Genomic DNA, 10,909 nt, shown 5'->3' on the forward strand with positions numbered 1-10,909 from the left:
TAGAAGGCAGTTTCTGCGTAAAACATGACCAATCCAATTAGCCTTCCGTTTTCTTATTTCGTGTAGGATATTCCTCTGCCGCCCGCTGCTACTCTGCATTTAAATGTCCATTCTGGTTAGGGCGCTTAAACAATTTTAAGCATTGTGTTTAAAAATGCTGTATCTAACTTAGTTTTTATGATAAATTGATGGAATTAACTTTGTTTGTATCAGCAGAGCACATAGTGTCGCATACTATAACGGAAGATTTGAAAATTTTCATACAAAGAGTTATACTTTTTTTTTCAATTTCTTTTTCTTTTAATTTTGATGCATATAGCAAAAATGGTTTCCCAGTTCTTCACAGATATGTTCTGCATTATAAATTCATTCCTGTTTCGAATCTTTTGACTAAAGGACAGAAGATGGGCCGTGCCATAGCTCAAGTGGTTAGTCGCTGGTTTCCCGCCGCGGCGGCCCGGGTTCGATCACGGGTCTGGTCAAGTGGGATTTGTGGTGGACAAAGTGGGGCTGGTGCAGGTTTTCTCAGAGTACTTCGGTTTCCTCTGCCAATCTTCATTCCACCAATTGCTCCACAGTCACCCTCACCTATCATCTGGGGCTGGTATAATAGGCCAGAAGTGGCCACAGTACAAGGGACTTAGTCCCACTCCAATAGCAAAAAAGGACAAAAGAATGAAAGATTGGTTATTCAAGAGAAAGCTAGAGGGGTCCCTTCTTCAGTCCTAAGACCTTCTGCTATAGCTGCAAGAGACTGTTACCCTCTCTGGAGTTGTGAACAGACAGCTGCATCGTGGCTGAGATACAGAGTGCGATCTGTTTTCTGTGCGTTCATAGTGAAATCTAATACTGTACTTCAGCTTATATATACATCAAGCAGATAACAAAAAAGGTATGTACATCGAATTTTACTATATATTTTTAACATATTAATCTGCAGAACATGCAATAAACGTATTGGATCATGGATGAGATTGGGCATAACTCATACGTATACTCTTTTGCTGTTCACTTAGGTATCGTTTTAATTCCTCTATTATGGTTTTACTCAAGTCTGTCTGGTAAGTACTACATACAAAAATAAATATTTAGCACTGCATGCGCTTCCACTAGCGGAGTTTAAATGCCCGACTGGCCAAAACGGGGTACTTTGGCCACGATGACCATACTCATCATTGGCCCAATTGGGGTACTTCGGATGTTAAAGGTTAAGAGAAAGTGACTGGCCAACCGTCAGTCGTAAAATGACTTTGAAACGAAGCAAGTAGTAAAGAGGAATTTTGTAAAGGTAGAAACGAAGCGGTAGGATATGTGGAAGATGGAGGTGAATAGTTGTCATAACCGTGGCGGTCCTTTGGTAAGGCACTAGCGTATGGTTGGGAAGATACGTGGTTCGAAGACATGACTATTTTTACGAGGGGGAAAAAAAAAAGAAATTTGTGCATGTGGGAAACGAGGGTACGTGGCTAAGATATTGGCGTAGTATTGGGAAGGTACCGGGTTCGAGCCCACGGTGTCTTTTGTCAACAGAAATTGAAAAGTGAAAAAATAAATAAGATTTTTCTGCAGCTATAAACCAAGTCGTAGAATATGAGAACGATGGCAGAAAGCTGTAGCATAGGTGTTCTGGTGGTCTAGAGGTAAGGCACCGGCGTTGTAAAGAGAATGTCCTTGGTTCAAGACCACAAGAATTTTTGTAATGAGATGTTTATGGAATTATATAGAGAGATGCAACATAAGAGGAAGATTAAAGGTCGTTATTTTTCGTGGCTTTGGTGGCCCATTGGTAAAACACCGGCGTAGTGAAGATAAGTTCGAAGGTTCGAGACCAAGGATAGTTTTGTGAAGTAGAAAGTGAGTTAATGGGTGACACATCAGTTTAGTGTTCAGAAGGTGCCTGGTTCGAAATCCGTAGGATTTTTGTGAAAAAAAAACGAGAGAAGAAATTAGTGAAGAGGAAAGATTTTCGCGACCGTTCATTAAAACACTCGCCTAAGCTTTTGTTAAAATCCACCATTTATTAAAATCGGCCCACTTCCGCCCCAACCACCCACCTTTAGGGGTGACTTGGAGTTATTCACTTGAGAGCAAGCTAATTCAGCGAGTTAACAAGAAAATATAAAATAACTGTAGGCCCATCTGTGGACTAAAACCTCATGAAAGGCCACGAAGTGAAGTAAAAAATGTAGCATCTTAGTTTCTTATTATGTGCCTTATTGGGCTGTGCAAACCGTTCCTCTGAAGAATTCATTTTAAGGGGATAGGGCAGCAGGTACTGGGGATGAAGATTATGGAAGCGTGGGACCCCACCTTAACCCGCCCTTGCGGTCACGCAGAAAGTTAATCACTTGAGACCAAGTTAAGTCAGCGAGTGTTAACAAGAAAATATGAAATAAAAACTAGCGCCATCTGTTGAACATTACTCCACAGATGGCGCTAGTTTTATTTCATATTTTCTTGTTAACTCTAGCTGAATTAGCTTGGTCTTAAGTGATTAACTTTCTGCGTGATCCCAAGGGCGGGGTCCCCCCACGCTTTGCCATATGTGGAGTAATGTTCAACAATAAAATTTATAGGAATAAATAAACGGTTTATCGATGATAATCAAATTAGCATGCTGCAAAATGATCTCACCCAGAAAATGCAGAGGCAAATCCAAAACAGTATAAAACACATGCAATTCTAATTCAAGAACAAGTTAAGGAAGAAATTTTATAAACAAATCCCAAAGAGCCGAGTCTTACAACTATAATTAAAATTCAAATGTCGACCACTGTAAGTTTCCAACTTCCCTCAGAGTCTGTGTATTGGACCGAGTATTTATCAGGCTCATTTCTTGATACTGGTTGAAACCCAACTGGTGCACTGTCTGCAGTTCTGATTCTAGAGTTAAATCATTCCTTAAGCACAATAGGCCACTGTAGGTCGTGGTGCAAGGGCCGAGAAGGCCTACCCCTCTAACATTCATTAAATCATTCCTCACTCTACTCAAACTTACAACATATCCTATGGCATTTTGGTACCAAGCAGTTGCTTCTTTACCTTTGCTGTTTCCACTGGTTTGTACCAGCTTTCTGTATAAGATAGCCTGATGGAAGTTTGCAGCTCCCAATCCCATCAGATGACATATCAATACACTGCTCCACATGACCTTGGATGCAGTAAGCAAGCTGTGACAAAGCAGAGAAAATGACTGCATCAAAGAACAATTGGCCAAGGTTCTCTTGTGGGTGGGGGGCATAAATGCATGTTTAATATGAGAACAACGCCTTATCTCAACAGTGTGTGTTTGAGTGGACAGGCCTGATTGCATAACGCATGGCAACAGAAACCAACTGAGGATGCTTGAGGTATCACACCACAGCAATAAGTGATGACAAACAGGAACAAGCCAAAGCCATGATCCTCAAGGATGGACAGTGCAAAATATTCTTGGTTTCCACAAAGTCTGTGCAGGGTGGGTTCTGAGGGAATTGAGAGACGAGCACATGGGCATGAGTTCTTGTCTGCTGGAGTGCTACCATGATGAAGGCAACAATTCTTTTTTATCACATCACTGGTAATGATATGTCCATATACCATTAAGAACCACAAATCACACATCAGAGTATGCAGTACAAGTACTTGTCCTCTCTTGCCACCAAATAATTCCTGACTCAGCCATCAGCTGGGAAGTTACTGCTGATAATGTTCTGGACCTCTCAAAGTCCTATCCAACATTACCAGAAATGTGGAACCACAGTGACAAGTGCAACATATTATGGCATGTTACAAAGTGAATTGAGGCCAGCCATCCACCCCAAAAAGACAAGGCAGATTACTGCAATGTGCTGTTTTGCATGATAATGCTCCTAATCATTCTGTTCCCATCCTAGGAAAATCCTTTAAGAGATGAGATTTGAATTGACCATCCAGCATATAGTCCAGACCTTCAATCTTCAGGTTTCTTTCAATTTGGACCTCTAAGGGGGCTCACAGAGGTCATCAATTTGTATATGATGATGAGGAGGAGGAGGCAGTGCATGACTCGCTTTACACTCGGTCCAAAGAGTTATATTTTTCTAGCAGCATCAGAAAGCCTGTGGACTGCTGTACAAATGTTCTGAGAAGCAGGGAGAATATATACACACGTAAAACATTAAGTATAAACATTTTATAATAATTTTCATACACTGCTGGTATATCCCGCTTTTTCTCTTCTGCAAAGTCTTTGCCTCAGGTCAAGCACAATTGACCTGGTACTGGAAATGAATGTTCCATTTATACAAAAACAGCATTAACAAGTCAGTCGTTTTAGCAGAGACATACTGCTTTCCTATTAGGTATGAACTGAATTTCTACACATTGTTTAGAAGAAATTCAGTCTTGAAAGTGTTAATTTTTATTCACTTCAACCAGATTTTATAATAAATTTATTAAGATAATGTGGAATGTTCTGTTTAGCCTTTGAGTGATCATACCTTCAGGACCTCTTCCACCAACATCCTGTGACCACATCATGCATCCATCTTCATCAGCAGCATGGACTCCCAAATTAAAATGTTCACAACTGTTAGAAACACTGCAGATTCCCATTTTATACATCCTCATACACATGAGATAGTATTGTTTTGTCAAGAAAAATCAACTTCAAATTTTGATGGATTCATACACTTTGAGCCACCTGAATATAAAACTGGTCTTCAGTATGCCATCCGTGTGGCTGCAACCTTCACTGAACAATTATCTTCATGATTCACTGTAACAAGGACTGGATGTCACAACAGATTACTCGAACTGGTGGTGGTTGCATCATGGTGAAGGTTATCCATTTTGTCCATTTCAATCTTGGATACACTGGTAAACGGGAATACAGAAAGTTCTGACAAAATACTGTCATTGTCTGTAACTTCACTACCAAAGCAAATTTTCGACATTGCAGAAAATCATAAGGCAACAGAAGAACACATTTGAATAATTGTATGTGTGTATATGGTATGGACTGAATTCATATATATAAATAAATATATATATTTATTACATCTATACTACATCACGTCTCTGCTTTGTAGCATAGACATAATGCCTTGCATGTAAGGCATGGACTGAACTAACATGTGTATATACATACTGTCGTATCCTGTAGTACAGTTGGCTGAGATCTTCCAAGCTGGGGATCGAAGTCCGATGAAGCCAAGGTAAATTTTATTTGTGGAGCTGAGGTTCACGCAGTTTAAGAGTGATAGCCCAAAGACTACAGAGCAGTTAACTATATGAGGATTTATTAAAAGAAAACAAGATGAAATTGATACAACCAGTGGTGATAATATGAAGACAAGACCAGAACCTTGCGAGCAAAAATTTCTAAGTCCATTTCGCAGAGCTGAGTCGCATGGAGATGGCCCACAACAAAGTTTTCGAAAGTATCCCCCCTCTCATGTAGTTACGGAGAGTTTATACGCACATTTACATCCGGTAACTGACGTCATATCTCCCCCTTAGGCTCTGAGTCTTGCCTTGTACAATGTCTTCGTGTGGAAATTTACAGGACATAAGTTCGGTGGACCAAGTCCACACTTGTTTACTTCACACACATATTTTTCTAAAACAATAAAGCAGATATTGAGCAATGGAGAGGCCCCAGCATGTTTAGGGCTGGCAACATGTGGTTCGCCGTTCGTTTGATGCTACACTCCCCCCCCCCCCNCCCCCCAAGGAGATTGGTGCACAGAGGGGTTTTGTGCCCAATCTAGGTATTGCCTATTACCTTTTACTAACTGCCTGATTTCTACTGCTGGTTCTTGATACCCTAACACCTATGGTGGCATTCATAGGATTCATTTCTGTAAACTCCTTTGGTGTGTTGTCATCCATGTGGGTGGCCAGACTGAGCATCGCGCCTCTTCTATGCAGACTGTCATTGGATGTATGCACACTGTTTATTATCTTGGGTTTAAAAATAACAGTACTACATTTACTATCATCCCAGGCCCACTTTACAAACTTGGGCCAGCAATTCCTGCAACAGCGGCAACAACAACACAAAATCCCAATTAATAATACCAGTGCGACTGCGCCAACTGAGGATAACAGCGACAACTGGCGGGTACTGTTTTCATGTTTTAATTTCCATTCCTGTTCCTCTTTAAGTTTCTCAACGTCTTCAACCTTATGGCTCACCAGCCGCAGCTTGTCATTATGAGTAAGTCCATTCTTAAGTGGTGTTTCTAATTGTAGCTTGCCTAAGTGAATTTTAGTTTTATCATTTTCGCAACAATCTAGGGGTAAGTACAGAGCTGGGAAGATATCTTTCCGAGTGTGGTTTACATAATGGGAAGTGACTGATCTTATCATTACCTTATCACTATACCCTGTACATTCAAGCAGAAATGACAAGATTCCACTGTTCTTAATTTCTAATTCTGTCGGTTGTTGGGCTGGGCATAAGATTGTCATTTGGCTGGGGACAGGCACTATATAGATCCAGGAGTTCCTCTTGAGGGATATCCACAGACTCCAATTTGATAACCCTTTGAGTACATGTCCTTGGGACTAACCTAATTTGTTGCAGCATTAACATTTCACAATCATCTGATGAATGGCTTATCAACTAGGGGAAGTCTTGTTTACATACAGGTTGCTCCTCACTCATTTTCCTACAAGTGTTAAGATTCTCTTGTCTAAGCTTCACATAATATTGCCCAGTACTGTCAATCAACATGTATTCTTTGTCTGGCTGAATAAATGTGTACTTGTTTCTTGTTTCATTGACCTTGATAGGAAAGGGTATGACCTTATAAATATCATACACATGGTGAGATACTAGTGGGACTTTCACAATGTATACTAATACTAATTTATCTCTTATAACATAAGTTCCTATAGTAAGAACATTAATAAGTAGATAAGTGTAAGCTTCGCTCAGTTGGACAGGGACTTGTAAATCACGTGGGAACGAATCCCCTCCTGGACTTCAAAATTTGAATTAGGTGACCTGATGACAACACCTGTGGTTGTATAATCCCACCACTTGCATTTAAACATGACTGGAGTATCACAACGTATTCATTCTTTACTTCCTCCAACGCGCTTTGAATTTGAATGGCATGGTCAATAAAAGTTACTAACATGGAAGAATATGTATACTTCTCCTTTATTTCCCAATTTTCTTCGTTAATGAAATTTATGATGTCCCATAAACCCTTTTCTAGAATCATCTCATTTTTTGAAACATCATTTAAAGTTTTGTTAACCGACTTGAACGTTGATTTTACAATGACCATCTGTTCCCATGCTAATTTTATTAGATCGGATTGTTCTCTTCTAATTGGTTAATTCTGCTGTTATATACTTCATTCTCTGAGCCTAAGATCGCGAATAATGAATGTGATATCTGCCCTACAAAGTTAAAAAGTCCTCTTTTCTTGCGGTGTGCATTCTTTTCTGTTTTCGTTAATTGAGTTACCAAACCCCAAATACACTCCGCACAGATATGCCCCTGAATTGCAGACCATGCAGGACTCTCCTTCGATATACTGACACCCAGAAAAAACGGCATCCAGCTTTCTGGATATTCAGAAACATGCTTCTCAACGACAAATACTTCGTTGACATCATTACAACAATTATAAAGTATTATACCACATTAGCAAATGAGGGAAAGAATATACATGAAGTATGGGATGAAATGAAGCAAGAAATTCAGTTACAGGCATGCAGATATGATGACCACCAAAGGCAACAGAAGAACAAACAATATACAGAACTGGAACAACAAATCAGCTATTTAACTGGGCAACACAAACTTACAGAAGCAGAAGAAAGAGTCCTTAATACAATAGGCACCACACTGGGAAACAAATTTCAACAAGATGCCCGACAACAAATATTAAAAAACTACAACCTAAACAAAAATCCAAAAAGCAGACGCCTACCCATTTACCTCCACAAAAGCCTTTACATCCAACAGCTGCAGCTTCAAGCCATAAAAATACATGACACCATTCTAAGCGAACCTCATAAAATTCGAACAGAACTATGGAAACACTTCCAAGAATTCTACAGTATGAAAGGACACAAACCAGACATAACGGATGATATCTTCTCCAATCTACCAATTACGTAACCAAGAAAGACGTGAAAGATGTGATGCACCCCTCACCATAGAGGAGCTGACTACAGCGCTCCAAAATTCAAATTTAGGGAAATCACCCAGACTGGATGGGCTCACATACGAACTGTACAAGAAATTCTGGAATAAACTTGGCCTTCCTCTCTTACGAGTTGCAAACATTAGCATGTAAGAGGGAAAACTAGTGGCCTCCGTAGTCTAGGGGTAATGTTCCCACCTCATGACTCAAGGTACGCGGGTTCAAACCCAGCGGAGGTCATGGAATTTTTAAGGGCGGAAAAATTCAGGGAACAAGTCCTCCGGGAGGGACTTTAAGCCGTGGGTCCCGTGTCATAGATTTACGGCATGTAAAAGATCCTCATGTCTCTAGGAGAACTCTGAGCAATATTAGGCAAAATGTTTCCCGCCGAAGTAGTTTCCAATGCCTATGGTAGATGGGGAGGTTATTGGGTACCAATGCCAGTAGAGGGCCGACCTCGCTGGCAGAAAGGGGAGATAGCAGGCACCAGTATCGGTAGGGTATGGCGACAGTAAAAATTAAAGGGGGACGTACAATAGACTATTAGTCGTGGTGCATGGGGAAACCCACCCCCTCTATACTGAATAATTGAATAAGAGGGAAAATTGCCAACTTCCACGCTTAAACCTTCAGTTCTGGGCTCAGTGCACTGTATGTTAGCAGTTTCTGTCACATGCTGCTGGGGTTCATGCAGGGTATTCGTATTGCAGCTCTAAGTTTAAGCTCATAATTTGAACCATTGTTTTTCATGTACACTAATTCTTTTGGTATGAAATTAAAGAGGAAATTTGAGGCTATCATTTTGTACATTCGTTAGCCCACTTTGCACTTCCTGCGGGAGTTGTATTACATTTGAATTTGTATTTCAACACTTGGTGCACTTGTTACCATACAAACCTACCTCTACCTTGGGGAATTCTTATGAACTAAATATGTTAGATTGATAATGTGTACTCTCCTCTATCCTGATCGAATGAAAAGTCAATTCTCTTGAGGCATATTCTGAACTGTNACAAAACCCTGCTTCTGTCCCAGCTCCTTCCCTCCCCCCCAATCCACTGATTTCACATGTAGGCTTGCCCTTCCCCCCTTCCTTCACTGCTCTCACGGTCTCTTCGCCTGCGGATTCTTATATTTTTCCTTCTAACCTGAAGATGGAGGCAATACGTTCCTCCGAAACTTCGGTTAACACCACATATACACGGTGCCAAATCCCAGAAGACTTAATTCTTCAAATGATAAACAGTTCACTATATGAATGGTACCAATGTAATCCCCCTTTGTTCTATAAATATGCATCATGCAGTCTGGTTAGCCAAGGCCAGCTACAAGGAACGAAGTGGCCAGTTGTGTTGTGTCATGACCAGTGGAGAATATATATACTTCAAACCGAATCAGAACAAAGTTTCATCAGATCTGGAATTAGACACTGAAAATGGATGTTTTTTCTTTTCTCAATTCTGTGGTAAAAGACATAATTGAGAATAGCACAAATATCCATTGGGAGAATATGCAAAACTGTAAGGGACAAAAAGAAAATTTCTGAATGCAATTATAATATGTAGGAATAACACAAGGAAAACAATAGATCAATTGTCACTCAGAATTCAGTTAATTGAGGGACTCTCTGTGAAATACGATAAAGCTGTAGAATACAAAGTGCCGGGTCGACATTTGTCAGACAAAACAGTGCCACATCTAAGAGAAAGAAATTTTATAAGCAAGATTCCACCAACTGTGAAGAAATCGAAACCACAGAAATGGCGTGGTGTGTGTCAAAAACTGTGTAGTGCTGTGACGCATGTGACATGGGACCGTGTGGAATGTTTTCATGACTAACACACCCAAATGAACTTCTAAGGTAATATGATACTAGCATTCATAATTTTTTTCTTTTTAATGTTAGTGGGGTGGGACTAAGTCCCTTGTACTGCAGCCACTTCTGGCCTATTGTATCAGCACCAGATGATAGGTGACGGTGATTGTGGAGCAACTGGTGGAATGAAAATTGGCAGGGGTAACCAAAGTACTCAGAGAAAACCTGCCCCAGTACCACTTTGTTCAATATAATAACCCTTAGCCCTAAAAAGGGAGACCTCACACTATTATCAAACTGGAGACCAATAATAACGATGACAACTTAATAACAAGATGTCTAGCCAGAAGAATAATATCAGTGCGCCCAGACCTCATCACCACAGACCATGCCAACATGCATGATCTGCCACTTGCAGTCATGTCACTTGATCAAGCCTGTGCATATGACTGCGTGGAACACCCTTACATCTTCTATGTACTGGAAAAATTTGGTTTTGGCAATAACTTTATCCAAAATATACGAACTGTGTACTGCAATGTGCAAGGACTAACGGCACACTCAAAGTGCCCTTCAAATATGGAAGAGGAGTGCAACAAGGAGACCCCCTCTCTGGGCCACTTTTCGCCTTGACAACTGAACATTTCCTGATATTATGCAACTATAAGCTACGAGATTACGGACTTAAAATACCAGCTTCCGTCAACAGAACGCTGGTCACCAGTGCCTACGTAGACGACATCACTGTATTCATTACCAAAGATGAAGGGTTTCCACACTTGCTGCAAAACTTTATGGTTTATGGTGCAATATCAGGAGCTACTTTAAACATACAAAAATCAAATGGACCTTTTGTAGGCCAGTGGAGAAACAGAACAGACTGCCTGTTGGGCTTCCAATGGATTGAACAGGGCTGAAAGTACTTGGGAATCTACTTAGGCAACACAGATGAATGACAGGAGGG

General features: G+C 40.5%; 1 long non-coding RNA gene across 1 annotated transcript in view; it reads right to left on the reverse strand.

Annotated features, from left to right (window-relative positions):
- Positions 1-2,509: 2,509 nt before the first annotated feature.
- The window catches only part of LOC111872241, a 35,520-nt gene continuing 27,120 nt past the window's right edge, over positions 2,510-10,909 (reverse strand). The window contains exon 7 of the long non-coding RNA XR_004513885.1: positions 2,510-3,170. This is a non-coding gene — a long non-coding RNA (uncharacterized LOC111872241). The remainder of the gene's footprint in view (positions 3,171-10,909) is intronic.

Source organism: Cryptotermes secundus, unplaced genomic scaffold (genome assembly GCF_002891405.2).
Source record: "Cryptotermes secundus unplaced genomic scaffold, Csec_1.0 scaffold860, whole genome shotgun sequence".
Classification (NCBI taxonomy): Eukaryota; Metazoa; Arthropoda; class Insecta; order Blattodea; family Kalotermitidae; genus Cryptotermes; species Cryptotermes secundus.